Genomic DNA, 17500 nt, shown 5'->3' with positions numbered 1-17500 from the left:
ATATATATATATATATATATATATATATATATATACATATCATATATACATAGGCAGATAAGTGCATACATATATACATACACACATACATACGCATATGAATTACATTGACACAAAGTACCCCAAAAATCACTCATGGTTTTTTACAAAAATCTTAAAATTCTATTTCTAAACACAATCAAATCAATTGTTATGCGCGATTAAAACTGACGATAATAATTGAGAAACCACTGGAAGACCGATTTGAGGACGCCTTCCTCTCCCAGGCAATCAAGTCACTTGTCGAAGCACCCTTTCCCCACGTGGAACAAACACCTACACACATTTCTGGTTTCCTCTGCAAGGACGAGACAGTCATGGCCTTGTAGCATAAATCTTGCTGTTGATGTATCTCGGTAGAAAGGCTTCGCGAGGGGTAAGGACCGGCCATCGAGCAGGCCACTCCAGAGGACGGCGGTCCTTTATCTATTGATCCGCGATTTATTCCTTCAGATGTGTCCGGACGTCGCGCAAGTTATGCTGAAGGACACCGTACTGCTGGGACATGGCCTCTTTGATATTGGCCATTGGTGATATCTTGGAGATCATGAACTCTCGGAGCATCAAGAGATTGTTCCTTTTCAATGGATTTTCCCTAAGAACAAACGGCTCGCGGACCGCGGCCTCGTTTGTTCCACTTCGCCTACTTCGAGGCAGCCTGGTTCGACGCAGGTCGTGAACATGTTTAGTTTCCGTAAATTTACGGTAGATGACAAGGGCAGTGTTTCTGTTTGGTGCATGATTTGGTCCGTAAACTACTCTGAATCTCCGTTAAACTTGAATCACAGACGAAAATTTTCTGCTAAACCGCTGTTTTGTACATTTCTTCTGTAATTAACATTGTAGTCCAGTGAAATGTCAGAGCATACATACATACGTGTGTGTGTGTGTGTGTGTGTGTGTGTGTGTGTGTGTGTGTGTGTGTGTGTGTGTGTGTGTGTGCGTGTGTGAGTGAGTGAGTGTGGGTGAGTGTGTGAAAGCAATATAAAGGCAAAGGAGGAAGAGAAAGAGGGAAGGAAAGAAGATGAAATTTATGCACATACTCATTGTGGATAATGATGCCTTGTTGGGAGAAAGTGAAGGCATACTTCGAGAACTGGTCCAAGATTTTGGAATGACTTCTGAGAAGAGGAACATGGGAGTGGCCATGACAGAGCAGGGCCATGATGGTGGAAAAGAAGAAATTTATCTTTTGGAAGGATAGACATATAAGAGTTGACTGCATGGGTTAGAAGACGGGGGAGAGGGGTTCGTGGCGAGGAGCCTACGCAAGGAGGCGCGTAGCTGCGGCCGAAGCCGTCACCTTTGCCTTATGCCCTTGGGCTGTTGGGTCAGGTAGCAGGTACTGCTGGGAAATGGAGAAATGAGTGGGATCCGAACCCACAACTAATCGAATGTGAGGCTACGATTCTTCCGATTATGCAACCATCGCACAGGGATGGAGAAACACGGAGATGACAGACACCCTGCTTGCCGCTGGACAGAGGAAGGTGGCGGAGGAGATATGATTAAGACGTAATATTGTTGAAAAGCGGGATTGAGGAGAGAAAGGAAAGGCCAAAGCAGAGGCAGGATTCAAGAAAGTTTTATGGTATCTATGGTGTATTGTGTGAGAAAACGGGGATGCGGTTGAGGTGATCGTAAACGCAGAGATGACGGGAGAAGGAGAAGGAGGAGGAAGAGGAAGAAGAAAAGGAGGAGCAAGAGGATGAAGAGGAGGTGTAGAAGGAGGGGGAGGTGCATTAGCGTGGGCGTAGGCATGGAGCTTTGTAAAGGAGATACGTACCCCATTACAACTGATTACTGTCCAGTTATATTCTGTTCCGAGCTGTAACGACCCATAGTTTTAGAATCGAGAAGAATAGCTCGGGGCTTCGTCCTTCTATCTTTTCTCTTTCCTTTTGTTCAAGGACTGGGAGACCCACTCTTTGAAGATGTACGGGTGACCCATCCCCACCCAAAGAAAAAAAATATCTAAGTAAATAAAGTCATCTGAGGACATCTGGAATGAATATACGAGACAACGACACTTGTGAACGGAATAATGAAACCTTCTGGTTGCTTCATATGTCCGTTATATTGAAAGCTAATGTAACAGGTCACGCTTCCGGCTTTGCTACAGACCAAAAGGTCCTCTGCTGATCTTCTCTTTGCTACAAGAATCGTTCTTTACCATGAGAGGTCCAAGTAGGTGAATAAAATTACTTGGTGATAGCCATGACAAAAGGAAGATGAGAAGTGAAACAACGTGATGCAACAGATTTTTGGTCAACTCCGAAATGACAGTTTTATATATCACAAAGCGACGGTGATGAAGGTAATAACAAATTCAACCTAGAAAATTATAAGAATTAAGGAATCTTTAATTATAATGACAAGAATAAATTCAAATTCATGATTATGACAATATGAAATAAAATTTGTCATTATTCCGGAAAATACTTAAAATTTTTATTCAATAAACTAACTATATTGGGAGTGCAAGAACGAATGATAACTACTTTAAAAATCTGTGAATGCTGGTAAAGGTGAGTTCAAGCTCTATATAGACACATGTTTTTTGTATGCATATACATACATATCTATATCTATACATATATATATATATATATATATATATATATATATAAATATATAAATACATAAATAAAGGATAAACATACTATATATACAAAAAGTATATTAGTAATCTTATTTACCGCGGTTCACACAAATATAAGTCAACACCATAATACTACCGAAGTGTTCTTTTGACGGTGGCAGGAACCTCCTCATTTCCACGAATGGTCCGTCGACATCCGCGTCGAGCTCATCAATGCGCCGGGGCGGATGCCGCATTACCCCGTCTCCTGAAGAAGGTGTGGCCACTCCAGGAAGGTTTGGTGGTGGCATTATGACCACTTCCTTCCCGCCTCTCCCTCCACTCCCTCGTCTCCCTCCTTCACTCCTCTCCCTCCACTTCCAGGCCTCTCTCCTTTCGTCCCGTCTCCTCCCGCTCCCTTCTCTCCCTCCTTCACTCCTTTCTTTCCCCTCACAGTCCACTCTCCTTTCTTCCCCTCTCCCTCCACTCCCTCGTATCCTTCCTTCACTCCTCTCCCTCCTTTACGCCTCTCTCCTTCACGCCTCTCCCTCCTTCATTCCTCTCCCTCCACTTCCAATCCTCTCTCCTTTCCTCCCCTCTCTCTCCAGTCCCTCTTCTCTTTCCTTCCCTCCTCTCCCTCAATTCGCTTTTCTCCCTCCTTCCCTCTTCTCCCTTCATTCCCTCCACTCCCTGTTCTCCCTCCTCCCCTTCTTTCCCTCCACTTCCTATTCTCCCTTCCTTCCTCCCCTCCCCCTAAACTCTTCCCTATTCTGTCTCGCCATCCTCCCCCGTGTCTCCCATCTGTACCGTCTCTCACGTTTGTCTTTAGATGGAAAAAGACAGAGAAAAAGCGAAAAGGAGAAAACAAAAAAGAAAAAGGAAGGAATAAAGAGGAGAAGGGAAGGGGGGGAGAGAAGGAGAGATAGAGATTGATAGAGAGAGAAGGGGAGAGAAAGAGAGATAGATAGTTAGAGAGAGAGATGAAAAACGAGGGGGAGAGAGAGAGCGAGATATGAAGAGCGAGGGAGAGAGAGAGAGAGAGTAATTTGAAGAACGAGGGAGAGACAGATCGTAGTATCCGGTCAACTCCAGAATGGACAACATCGACATCTGAATCCACGTCAACGACAACTTTTCACTCGCAGGAGCTAAGAGTGACGTCACGTTGCCCTCTCCGGGTTCAAAATCACAGAGCGTCTGAGAGCTGGGTAACGTCACGTTAACTCCGAGGACATTTTCGGCCAACTGGAACAAACTCCGTATATTTTCGATCGATAGATTCTGCGGTCCGCGAAGCCAAATTTCGACAAGAGCGAGCGTGGTGACGTCACTGAGAGTTCGGAAAAAAAAAAAAGTGCGTTTTGCCTTCGGGACGCGAAATTGTTTCGTCGTCCCACAGGGATTGCGGGGCTTGGGAGTGAGGGGGGGGTGAGGGGAGGATAGAGAGGACTAAGAGAGAAAGGATTTGGAGAGAGAGAAGGAGCGGAGAAGGGAGAGGTAAAGGGAAAGGAAAAGGAAGGAGGGAAGGGAAGAGGGAGAGGAGGATAGGGGAGAGAGGACTTGGAAAGAGAAGAGAGAGGGAAATGTGAGTAAGAGAACAAAGGAGAGGAAGAGAAAGAGAGAGAAGGAGAGGGGAGAGGAAAAGAGGGAAAAAAAGAAAAAAAAAGACCAGATGGGGAAATAAGAGGGGGAACGAGGGGGGGAGAGAGGATAGGAAGAGGAAGGGGGAGGGAAAAGGAACAAGAAGAAAAGAAATGGGAAATGAGTAAAAGAGGAGAAAAAAATGGAAGCAGAGGTGGAAGTAAGATAGAGAGAGGAGAGGGGAGGCAGAGAAAAATATAGAGAATGACAAAGGAGGGGTTAGGAAGTTGAAGGGAATTAAGGAAAAGTTAAGAGAGTTAGAAGAAAAAGAAAAGGATTGGGGCGATAATATGAAAAGCGGAGGGCAAAAAAGGGACAGGGAGCGAAGAAAAGAAAGATGGAGGGTGAAGGAGGAGGATAAGCGAGATAAAGGGGAAGGTAGAGGAGGGTTTGAGGGAAGGAAAGGCGAGGGGAAGGGAAGGGAAATGAAGGGGACAAAGGGAAGAGAAAGAAAGAAGTGGGAAGGGAAAGAAGAGGGGAAGGAACTAGCGAGAAAAGTAGAAGAAGGGAAAGGAGAAGAGGAGAGAGAGGAAGAGAATTAGTGGGAAATGAAGGAGAAGGGTGAGAGAAGTGGAAGGGGAGTGAGGGGGAGGGAAGGAAGTGAGGAGAAGGAAAAGGAAGTTGAGAAAGAGTCTCGACGCAAGTCCTTGAAACAGTAAGTTTGAGTCGGTGTGCCCCCTCCCCCTTTTGCCCAGTCGTTGTCATCGAAAATTTTCTTCGTTGAAGGCATCTCAAGACCAACTCGATTGAATGACTTCGCTAATGGGATCTGCCGAAGAAGAACCGACACAATAGTCCGGACATTGGTCTCAAACTGGACATCGGAAGGACGACCCAGACCCCACGTTTGTCTGGTGAGCTGGAATCCTCATTCGACAAATAACCATTCACATTTGTGGGGTCCACGTTCGAGAACTCAGTGCTTAAGAAGTCAAACTAAACTTATGTAAACTTGAACCCCACATCTGGTAGACCTTAGGTCACATTTGGGGACTCTGAATCCACGCTTCGGGACCCAAACTCTTCTAATAGCAGCCCTGGTTCCCCATTTCCCTACTCACTCCTAACGTTTGGCGACTCACATTTCGTATTTGGTTACCCAGTGTTTACCATTGGCGTCTCACACTCTGCATCTTGGATTCCTCCGGAGACTCAGAACTCAAGTTTGAAGGACCCACGCCATACAACGAGAGGCGAAAGGGAGATGAAATGAGGAGGAGGAGGAGGAGGAGAGTACGACAGTAAGCGCGTGGTTGAGTCCAAAGCTGTCCTCAATTCCCGGTGTGCTCGAAAAGCCCAGGGCAAATGGCATTCCCCGATTTTTCCGCCGCAGCGAAGATCCTCCTGGCGCTGGCTCCACACCTTCCACTTAACTTTCCATCCTCTTCCTCCTCCAGTTCACGTCCTCTTTCGCTTTCACATCCCGTCCTCCCTCCTCCCCCTTCTCCTCCTCCTGATTTTGCCTCTGCTCCTCCTCTTCTTCCTCCTCCTCCTTCACTTCCTCCTCTTCCCCCTCTTCCTCCTCTTGTTTCTCCTCCTCCTCCTCCTCCTCTTCCTTCTCCTCCTCTTCCTTCTCCTCCTCCTCCTCCTGCCCTTCGTCCTCCTGCTCTTCCCTTTGCTCCTCCTCCTCCCCTCTTCCTCCCGACCTCCATCCTTTAACCCTGCTTGTACGTCCTCTCCCCCCTTCACATCCCATTTTCTCTTTTTCCCCTTTTCTCTTTCTTTTGTTCTCCCGCCCCTCCCTCCCTTCCTCCCTTCCTCCCTCCCTCCCTCCCTCCCTCCCTTCCCGCCCACCTTGTTCCCTCCCCATATTTTCGCAGGGTACAAGTATACACCGTGCGCGTTCTAACCTCAATACTGCCACGCCAGTCCTTTTGGGGTTAGCAGAAGCTTTGAGGATTATTTTTTAACTCTTCAAGGGCACGCTGTTTGCGGATATCAAGGGTCCCCGTGTTTGGCTGCGGCTCGATTCCCATCGCGTTGTTTTCTCGCTGGCCATACCATATATGGCACTCTGTGGCCTTGGGCTCAAGGTTGCACGGGGCTTCCTGTGCCAAGTCTGGATTATTTTGTGGTTGAGCTATGTGTTTTTTCTGCTTTCTTTTTTCTTCTTCTTCTTCTTCTTCTTCTTTTTCCTTTTATAACCGACGCGGGTCTGACCTCTCTGGTCCAAAGGCCGGCGGCACGGGATCGAAAACACTCGCCTCATGGACAGACCGAATCACGTGAAATATGCCACTGGGTTGAAGGTGTTGATCAAGGTCTTTGGTAAAGATAAAAAAGATCTTGTTTGGCTTGGCCCTTTGTAAAACTTTTCTTCTTTTATTCTGCTTGATCTCTTTCGGTTCGGAAGCTGCTCCATGCTCGAAAACAGCACAACGTGGCCAGATAAAAATATGCGAAGAATTCTGTGCAGTCGGAAGTGTCGGTCAAGCTCTGCGCAGACCCTTCACCCTTAGATCTTTCCCTCGCCTGAGCAAAACACGTTCTTGCTGACGCAGAATAAAAAACGATAACATGATTCAGCGTGTTGAGAGTAAAATTTAGATTTGCGTCCAAGTTGAAGAGAATGTTTTTGAAAAATCTAAATATGTAAAACACGTTTACATGTAGCGAGTAAGAGCCCATGATCGTCACATCGTAGTGTCCTGGAGCGAGATTATAACATTTCTGTGACTGTGTGACATAATGTAGACTCCTGGGAGTTTTGGACGAATATTTTTTTGAGTGCATGTGTGTGTGTGTGTGTGTGTGTGTGTGTGTGTGTGTGTGTGTGTGTGTGTATGTGTGTGTATGTGTGTGTGATTCTTTTATGTAAGTGTGCTTTATGTGTGTATGTGGAACGAGATAGATCTGGCACCTTAGCGAGGAGAATTTGTCTTGTGTCATCGGTACATGGAACCTTTGGTTTCGACTTTGGTTCCTCTGTTTACATTGACTGTATTAAGCTAAGCTTAACATTGAAACTGATAAAAAAAATTAGTGTACTACTTTTATAGAACCAGTAGACTATTAATGACTGAAACTGAAATTCAAAAAAGTGAACATACATTTACTCAATAATTAGATTTTAGAAAAGTAGTAAATAACCGTGGAACAGATGCGGGGAACATCATTTTGGGCCATATCTAATTTTATCCAATCACAACCTCTTTCCACACATTCCTATCTATTTGTGCTCTCTTCCCTGCTCTTGTAGGTATACCACGCAGGTCCAAATCTATGGCCGCCTGCTCTATACACCCCTTCCTTTTAAGCAACTTAATTTTTTTCCACATTCTCTGTTAGTCGTTCCTCATTCATTCTTTCTACATCCCTACACCACGAACACTCTCTGGTCTACATTTTATGCACTTCGTTTGACCCACACAGTGCGGCAGAGGAAAACAAACCTTCATCCACAAGATGTTTAGATAGAAGGGGTAATGTAAAGACACCTTTTGGTGACTGGATGTATACAATGATTCGGTCACCCCCTTATTAGTAGGACAGGCTGTCTTTGTAAATAGAATTCTAAATGACGACGTGGTGTCAGACGTGTGATCTGAAATGTATTGTGGAGTAGGGATCGAAGCTTCGGATGATTAATTGTTTTAAAATAGAACATAACCTAGACTTTTTCTCTACATTTGATCTAATCTGATAGAAATAGGTCTGATCAGTTATTATGAATAGTTCTGTGGACGAGTATATTATCTACCGCAGAAATTTTAGATTAATTTATTAGAAATAATATACAAATAAAAAGTAAACCAAATAGAATAACGAATAAATAAAAACAGATGTTATAATATAATTTTCAAAACTTGAGTAATAAGTGGAAATATGTGATGACATTAAAACACACACCAAATTAAGTCATTGAAACTAGGTCGACACCCAAGTCTTTAATGAATATTTTTATATCTGTCTAGTAACTTATACGTCGACATATGCAATATATTTAATAGGAGTCAGATTTTGCTCCTTTTTAATAGATTCAGGCTTCACTGATCCAATAACTGCTTCGACTTCAACTTCGAATCCACGACTCAAACTCATACTCAGGCTCAGACTCTATCTTAGACTGAGACCCAAACTCAGACTTGAACTGCACAACCCTTATCACAACTGAATAAGATTTTTTTGAGTAACAGAACAAAATATCCAAGCAGAGAGAGAGAGAGAGAGAGAGAGAGAGAGGGGGGGAAGATAGATAGAGAGAGAGAGAGACAGAGAGAGAGAGAGAGAAAGGGAAAGAGTGAGAGAGAGAGAAAGAGAAAGAAAGAGACCGACCAACCGTTCCCTTGTTATCTTGGCCCAGACATGAAGACACGTGTACTCCTCCGCGGGTCATTTAGTTTGACCTCCTCGAGACGAAGAAACCCAGGTCGAGTAGTATTCCCTCTTCAGAGCCTCGGAGTCTCCTTGCCTCAGCACTCCCTCCTCATTCACGCCTTCCTCACTGCCTCCTCTCTCCCTCTTCATTCCCTTCTAGCTCCCTGATCGTTCCCTCTCTACGTTTTACTCTCTCTTTACTCTCACCATTCCCTACTCTCTTGCTCTCTTTATGTTCTTTCATCACTCATTCCTCACTCATTTCTTATTCATGCCTCATTTGCACTTCACTCACTTCTCACATCCTGATCAATTTCTTCTCATTCCCTCTTCACTCCCTCCTCCCCACCTCTGCCTCCTCCTTGTTACACTCTAACTCTTTCCTGCCTACTCGTTGGCTTTGCCTCCTTGGTAGTGCGATTTTATTCATTTGAGGAATTCCCTCATCTACACTGTATATCGTAATTGATGTTGCTATTTTTTTATTTTTTTTTTAGAAATAAAACCTAAATATTCACGGCAGGAGACGTTTATGTCCTGTTCGGTGGCGTACTACATAGACTTTTTTATTGCCAATCCTTCATGATTCTATTCAGCTCTGGGCTACGGACTGAATGCGGTCTCGATCGATTGACCACATTCAATCTTGAGGTTCGAATGAAATCGTGAAACGTTTGCTTTGACGAAGTACGAAGAAGACGTCAACATTTTGAGTGAGTCTGGAGCCGCGACCAAGCTTTAGTAAGATGATTACAGGGGCAGATGAGGTGCGGGGAGAGGAGGAAGAGGAGGAGGAAAAGAAGGAGGAGGAGAACGAAGGGGGTCTCTGAGTCTTCTCGTAGATGTTTTGGTCGTTCCGGCGAGGCCGTGTGAAGCGTCGATCGTAGTACACAAAATTCACGTGAGTCCTGAAGGTGAGGCTGAAGTTAGACGAAGGTGTTAAAGGAATTTATGACAAAGACTTATGGATGTGAAATGGAGAGGAGAGGAAGAGAACGTGGGCGAGAAGTTACTCAAATGAAATTGTGAAGGAACGGAAAGACTTATTCTGCACCCGACTTCTTATAGACCTTAAAAAGATAAAGGTAAAAGAAAGTAACAAAAATTATATAATTACTATCACTAGTGTTTCATAAACGCCTATATTACCCATACATACCATTGCTCATAAAGCAAAAATTTTAAAAAAGATAAACGCTTCAATAATCTGCAACTGCTTAATTGCCTGTGTAATTAATTCTTCATTACTTATCGGGAAATGTCCGTTCTTTCCATCGTTTTTGTAAACCAAAAGGGTCAGAATATATACTGAAAGTCATGAAAGTGTTGGGGAGCGTAGCGGTCGAGAGCGAAGGAGACGGCATCTAGAGTTAAAGACAAGCGGTTTGAAACCCCAAGAATGAAGACGTGACGTCAGTACTTGTATAAGGTCGTAGATCACCGAGCTCCATTGAAGACTATCATGTGTAGCACCCTCGCAGTGCTAGTAACGGTTGGAATATTGAAATAAATTGGTAAATAAAGTTATAATATTCTTTTGCCTAAAGTTGTAAATCGAAGTCATGAAATTTTGAAAATTTTCACTTGTCTGGGAACTAGTACCTATTAGGGCACAGAAACCTTGGCGTTGATGGTTAGGCTTGAGTATTTAATGACTTAAAGAACAATGTTAAATGAAGATGTCCTGTAGGTCACTCAAAGTGAATAGATCTTGTACGAAAGATGATGCGAAGATCAGCACACACGTACTCACAGTCACAGGACCCACTGCTAACTAGCACGACCCCCCTAGATGACAAACAGGGAAATTGTCATTGACATAGAGGTTCCATTTTAATGACGGCATGGACCACGGGACTCCCTACAAATATGTCGTGCTCCACCAAATATATTGTATAAGATAACACTAAAAATGTATCATATACGAAACTGCGTTTCAAGGTGAGGTTATATTGATTTGACCTCACAGCTAACTATGAACATTACACCCAGCGTTGTCATATTCACCTAAGAGTCCAACTGGATTTCCTCGTGTACATACGGGCAGTGTCGCTTATTAAATACTTGGATATTAAGCATCCTGAAAATGAGGATCTACATCCACTACACAGGGATCCTCGCAGAAGATTACATTCTGAATAGCATGGTGGAGGAACTGGATAACGTCAGATGGTATATCATGGGACGGAGCAAGATCTGAAGATTGGAAGAAAAGCTCATGCCCCTATATGATAACTAAGAGAGGCGCCCTACGTGTATGTATATGAAATTTACAGTATATGGTCCCAGTTATGATTCGTGACAGATGCCATAGAAACAAAATAAAAAATTGTACAGAGGTCAATGAAGAGACTAATAGTAAGAAAAACGAAAACACTGTAGAACAGGTTGGATCTGAGAGAAGACTGGAGTGCAAGAAAAATATATATTATAGATCTGATAAAAGATTGGAAAAGGAATTGAAGAGGCAAGAAGCCAGAAAGGAAGGTGACAGGTAGAACAGGTGTGCTACTGACTGGACGCCGAGAGATGGCAAGCGTGGGAAAGGAAGAACAGGCAAAAGGTAGAGAGATGAGATGGAGAAGTTTGCGGGAGTGACATGGCAGAGATTGGTGTGGTCGTGCTATGACAGCGGCCTCCAAATGGCTGAATTGACTGATTGATTGATTGAGTCTAGGTATAGAATGGAAAGAGTATGAGAAAGAAAAAATTCAATAGTGAAATAATTGATGCACTGACAATAGAAATACAACTTGGAAGACGCGAATATAAATAACAAAGGGAAATGAATGGAACATAAAAAGAGAAGAAGAATGGAAAGAGGGGAATTAAATAGAGAGGAACAGAGATGGGGCGAAGTGAAGGGAAAGAGAAAATGTATGATAGAGGAGAACAGAATAGACGGAGGAATAATACATACGCAGACGCAGGCAAATAGAGATAGACAGACTTACGGATTGCTGGGAGAAATGTGTTAAAGGAGAGGAGAGATAGAGCATGAGAGGGGAAATACACGGACTGGGAATAAAGATGAGGGAAGAGGAGGAGGAGAAGGAAGAAGGCGAGGAAAGCATTTTCAGGAGTTGAAGAAGGAACGTTAGGTTGGAAAAGATCTTCATGCTTCAGATTATCTCGCCCCCTTCATTTCTTGGTTGTGTGTGTGTGTGTGTGTGTGTACGTATGTGTGTGTGCATGCTTGTATGTGTATAAGTGTATGTATGTGTGTGTGTGCGTGTGTACCTGTTTACATATGTTTGTGTGTGTGCGCGCGCGTTTATGTGTTTATGTGTAAGAGTCTGTGTGTGTACCGACTTATATATACACTTTATGAACATGAGTGTATGCGGGCGCGCGCGCGTGCGAACGCACGTGCCTGCATTGGTGTGTTTATATGCGAGTGTTTTTAACTTACCTGTGTATACGCAAACCCTGGCTCTTCCTCGAATACTTCGGCTTGCATGCATAACAAACTTAACAACGCGCACAGAAAAGGCAAAAAAAAAAAGAAGAAGAAATCCCATTCCTTCTGCAGCGCATGTTATCTCTAACAAGGGGATATTCAATTAGTAAGCGACTGGGTCGCTATTCAGTAGCGCTGCCTCAGTCGCGTAGTGAGATCGCTTTTTGTTTGCCTAATAAATGTGCAAGAATAAGAAAAAGATTAAAAAAGGGTATTGAACGGATTAACAAGCTGTTGGCGAGATGTTTCGCCCATTCTTTCGGTTTTTTCCTCTTTTGTCTGGATGTTTTATTCTGTTTTAAATTGGGAGATTCTGTTTAGCCGAAGGATGAAGTTCAGACTGAAGTGGATCTAATTATCTCGGTTTTATCCTCTTCCCTTGTGGTGTGTTTTGTAGTCTTCATTTTGGCTAACGTCAGGTGATTTTATTCGGCCAAATTACTAGACTGAAAGTCCATGAAGAGAACAATAGCCATAGTATGTCTTTTGATCAAGTGTATAGATCTTAGATTTCGTTCATAATTCATTGGATCTATCGCAGATTTCTATCGGCCTGACGTTATGTGATGTTATTATGCTAGGGAACCTTATACATGGATTATGTTAAAATTCATATTAAGACTTTGAATTTGATGGAAATTGTTTAGGGAATTGTTTTCTTGTTGGTCACTGGAGTCGAATGACATAAACCGGCGACAACTCGATTAAAGGAAAAAGTGCTGTCAGGTACGGAAGGGGCTAAATTGGGACCAGAAGGTAATTAAGGTGACTGAAATAATTACGATGATTACCGACGGGGAAAAAAAAAGTTTGACCTTCTTGTGTGTCTTCGCCAAATTTAGAACTCGCAAATTGCGTCCATGTCGATAAACAGCTGATGTGTGTTTCGCTAATGTGCGTGTGCGTGTGTGTGTGTGTGTGTGTGTATGTGTGCGTGTCTTGTGTGTGCGTATCTGTGTCTGTGTGTGTGTGTGTGTGTGTGTGTGTGTGTGTGTGTGTGTGTGTGTGTGTTTGTGTGATTCACCATGTCTCTTCACCATGGTCTTGGATCACGTGTTGGACTCGAGATCGACAGCTATTTTCTTCCCGGAAGAGATCTCAGAGTTCATATATGACCGATTTGTGGGTAATGATGTGACCTTACACGCACACACAATCACACCCAACTGCCCGCCCATGTAAGTTGGAGTAACGATTCACAGCGCAGTGACACTGAAAATTTTCAGCCCTGGGCGGGATTCGAACCCGGACCGCCGTAGTGGTGGCCGGGAACTCTACCACTTGCGCCATCGAGTGAAAGGATTAAAAATGAGAAGCATGCTGACAGGAGACCTTTTGGTTCATAATTAGGTCGGATGCGCAAAAAATAAAAAGATATATATATATATAATATATATATATATATGTGTGTATATATACATATATATATATATATGTATGTATATATATATATATATATATATAATAAACAAATAAAAATTACAATAGTATAAACAATGATAAAATAAGTAAATAAATGAATAGGTAAAGCTGTATAATAAACAAACTGGTAAATAGTAAATAATAATAAATTGACAGATAGTTAATGATAAAGGATAATGAAAGAAATAATAATAAACAGACAGACAAATAATAACAAACAAATGAATAATACAAAATAAATGGCAGGCATTACATCTTGCTTAGGTGTTTATCTAAACGAATCTTAAAGCTTCAAACTGAACTACATTGCACTGCCTCTGTAGGAAGTTTATTCCATTCATTAACTACACGGTTGGCGAAGTTGTCTCTACCCACTTCCAAATTAAATCTACTTCCTGACAGTTTCAGACCACTATTTCTTGTCGAATTCTCATTCAGTGTGAAAATTTTGTCATTTTTATGTCAATTCCCTTAAGAATCTTAAAGACCTGTATCAAGTCACCTCTGAGTCTACGCTTTTTAGGAAAAACAGATTTATATGTTTTAGTCGATTTTCGTATGATTTATATTTGATATTTAGAATCAGTTTTGTTGCTCGCCGTTGTACTTTTTCTAATCTGTCAATGTTAATGTCTTTAATGAGGTTCGGTGACCATATAGAAACAGCATATTCCAAATGTGGACGAACTAACGATTTATATAGCTTGTTAATGAGAGATGGACTTTTGAAGTCAAAAGATCGCGCAATCAGTCCTAGAATCTGAATTGCTTTCTCAGAGGCTGAAATACACTGCTTAGATGATTGGAGTTCGTTACTGATAATTACGCCGAGATTCTTTTCACTATCCACTTTTGTTAACGAATTTCCAAATAACTTGTAATCATACATACTGTTATTTTTACCTATGTGCATAATCTTGCATTTACTTGTGTTAAATTTCATTAGCCACTTTTCAGACCATTGCTGTAGTTTATCTAAATCTTCTTGAATATCTAAGTGATCATTTGCCATTGCGCACAGTTTTGTATCATCAGCAAATTTGGAGATAATAGATTTCAATACGTGGTCTATATCATTTATATATACTATGAATAGAAGTGACCCAAGAACGGAACCCTGAGGAACTCCACTCGTAAAAAAATTTCCATCTAGATGTTTTTCCATTTAGAACAACTCTCCATTTTCAATCGTTCGACCAATTACTAGTCCAACTTAATAGGCTACCACTTATTCTGTGTGAAGCTAATTTAGTAAGTAGTCTTTTGTGGGGGACGGTATCAAAAGCTTTTACAAAGTCTAGATATATAAATCTATATTATGTCTTCTGTCATAATTCGCGATGACTGTGTTGTAGAATTCGAGTAAGTCACGATAGAACGTTTACCTATGTGCATAACCTTGTATTTACTTGTGAATTTCATTAGCCACTTTTCAGACTATTGCTGTAGTTTATCTAAATCTTCTTGAATATCTAATTGACTTAAGTGATCATTTGCCATTGCGCGCAGTTTTGTATCATCAGCAAATTTGGAAATAATAGATTTCAATCCGTGGTCTATATCATTTATATAAACTATGAATAGAAGTGACCCAAGAACGGAACCCTGACGAACTCCACTCGTAAAAAAATTTCCATCTAGATGTTTTTCCATTCAGAACAACTCTTCGTTTTTAATTGTTCGACCAATTACTAGTCCAACTTAATAGGCTACCACTTATTCTGTGTGACGCTAATTTAGTAAGTAGTCTTTTGTGGGGGATGGTGTCAAAAGCTTTTACAAAGTCTAGATATATAAATCTATATTATTTCTTTTGTCATAATTCGCGATGACTGTGTAGTAGAATTCGAGTAAGTCACGATAGAACGTTTCCGTTTGAATCCATGCAGGCTATCATCTATCAGACAGTTACTTTCTAAATTATGTTCGATTGCATCCCTGATGATAGTTTCCATCATTTTTACTACGATTGAAGTCAAGCTTATAGGCCTGTAGTTATCTGGTTTCTTTTTGTCACCTTTTTTGAACATGGGAGTAACGTTAACTAGCTTTCATTCCCTCGGGATATCTTCGGATATGATGGATTTTTTGAAAATAATTTCTAATGGAACAACAATCTCATTTTTCATATCCTTTAATATTCTTGGATGCCAACGGTCCGGCCCAGGGCAGTGGACAAGGTGCAGGGATGACCCGTCATCCAGGAGGTGCTCAGATAAGAGGGAGGGTGGAGGGGTGTGGAGTGTATTTAGGGATGGAATGGGTGGAAATTATTTCATGCCTTTCCCTTTTTGGCTACCTCCCTTGTAAAGGGGAAAAAGCCTTGGTATATGTATGAGTTGAGTTTATGTATGTGTGCGCGTATCTGTGTGTGTGTGTGTGTGTTTGTGTGTGTGTGTGTATGTGTGTGTGTGTGTGTGTGTGTGCGTGCATACACGCAGACTCAGTGATTCGGAACGTAATAATGAAGTGACACCTTTCCTTCTTTTCTTCCACATTTCCTTTTCCCCTCCTTTCCAGTCTTATTCTCTACCCTCTTTTCTCCTTTATCTCCTCCTTTTCTCCTTTTCATTCTTCTTCCTTCTACTTGTTCTCCTCCCTTCCATCCACCCGTCTTCATTTACCCCTTCCATTCTTCCCTCCTTTCCCCCTTTCTCCTTCCCCTCCCTCCTTCCGTCTCTCCTTCTCTCCCTTCCTCCCTTTCCTGGTTCTGTTTCCTCCCACCCACTCCCTCTTTTCCCTTCCTTCATTCCTTTACTCCCCTCTATCTTTCTTTCCCTCTATTCCTTCCTTCTTCCTTTCAACATTGCTTTTCTCCCCTTTTCCTCTTGTTGGCTTCATTGTTTCTTTCCCTATTTCACTTATTACTTCATGTATTTCTCTCCCTGCACGTCTCCCTCCTTTACCCTTTTTTCCCCATCCCCTTTTACCCTATCCCCTTTCACCCTATCATATTCTACCCTATCCCCTTTTACACTATCACTTTATACCCCATCGCCTTTTACACTATCATCTTTTACCCTATTTCCTTTTACACTATCACCTTTTACCCTATCCCCTTTTACCCTATCCCCTTTTACCCTATCCCCTTTTACCCTATCCCCTTTTACCCTATCCCCTTTTGCCCTATCATCTTTTACTCTATCCTCTTTTACCCTATCATCTTTTACCTTATCACCTTTTACCCTGTCACCTTTTACCCTCTCACTTTTTACCCCCCTCTTTTACCTTATCCCCTTTTACCCTATCCCACTTTTACCCTATCCCCTTTTACTCTATCGCCTTCCCCGTCCACTCTTCTTCTTCTTTTCACTTTCTCCTTCCTCTCCTATTCTCTCAATCTCATTTTCCCTCCACTCACCTTCCTCCTCTCCCTTTTCTCCATCCTCTCCCTTTTCCCATCTTCTCATATCATTTCTCTTGCCACCCTTCTCTCTACTGTCCCTTTCTCCTTCCATTCTTATCTCCACATATTTTCTCCAACCATTCTTTCAATTTCTCTCCATTCCATGTTTCATCCTATATTTCCTGTTTCTTTCATTTACTCTCTCTCTCCCTGTTTCATCCGATGTTTCCTGTTTCTTTCATCTGCTCTCTCTCTCCCTCCTCCATCTACCTACACCTTCCTCCACCCCCGTTCCCTCCATTTCCTTTCCCGCCCTCCTCCTTTTCCTCTCTCTGCTTCCTCCTCGCCTCTGCCCCTCTTTCCTCCTACACTCCATCTTTCTCTAACCCTTTCTTTATCCCTCCTCCTCCTCCTCTCTTCGTCTCCCTCCCTCTGCTCCCCCCCCCTCGGGTCCCTCTCCTTAGCGCCTCCGTCTTCTTTCAACCCATAAATCTCTGGTAAATCTTCTTCTTCGCTAAACGGATTCTTCCCCGTTCTCGTCTTCTTTGCCCTTCTCCTTTTCTTACATCTTTTCCTTATCTCCTCTCTCTCTCTCTCTCTCTCTCTCTCTCTCTCTCTCTCTCTCTCTCTCTCTCTCTCCCTCTCTCTCCCTCTCTCTGTCTCTCTCTCTCTTTCTCTGTCTGTCTGTCTGTCT

The 17500-nt window shown here is 42.5% G+C and overlaps 1 protein-coding gene across 7 annotated transcripts in view; it reads left to right on the top strand.

Moving 5' to 3' along the window:
- Positions 1-17500, top strand: part of LOC143022785 (calcium/calmodulin-dependent protein kinase kinase-like) — a 745076-nt gene that overhangs the window by 322700 nt on the left and 404876 nt on the right. The gene's annotated exons all lie outside the window — the stretch shown is intronic.

Source organism: Oratosquilla oratoria, chromosome 1 (genome assembly GCF_046742065.1).
Source record: "Oratosquilla oratoria isolate Oo_2021 chromosome 1, ASM4674206v1, whole genome shotgun sequence".
Lineage (NCBI taxonomy): Eukaryota > Metazoa > Arthropoda > Malacostraca > Stomatopoda > Squillidae > Oratosquilla > Oratosquilla oratoria.
The sequence above is the reverse complement of the archived record's forward strand: the minus strand, read 5'-3'. Positions and strand labels throughout refer to the sequence as shown.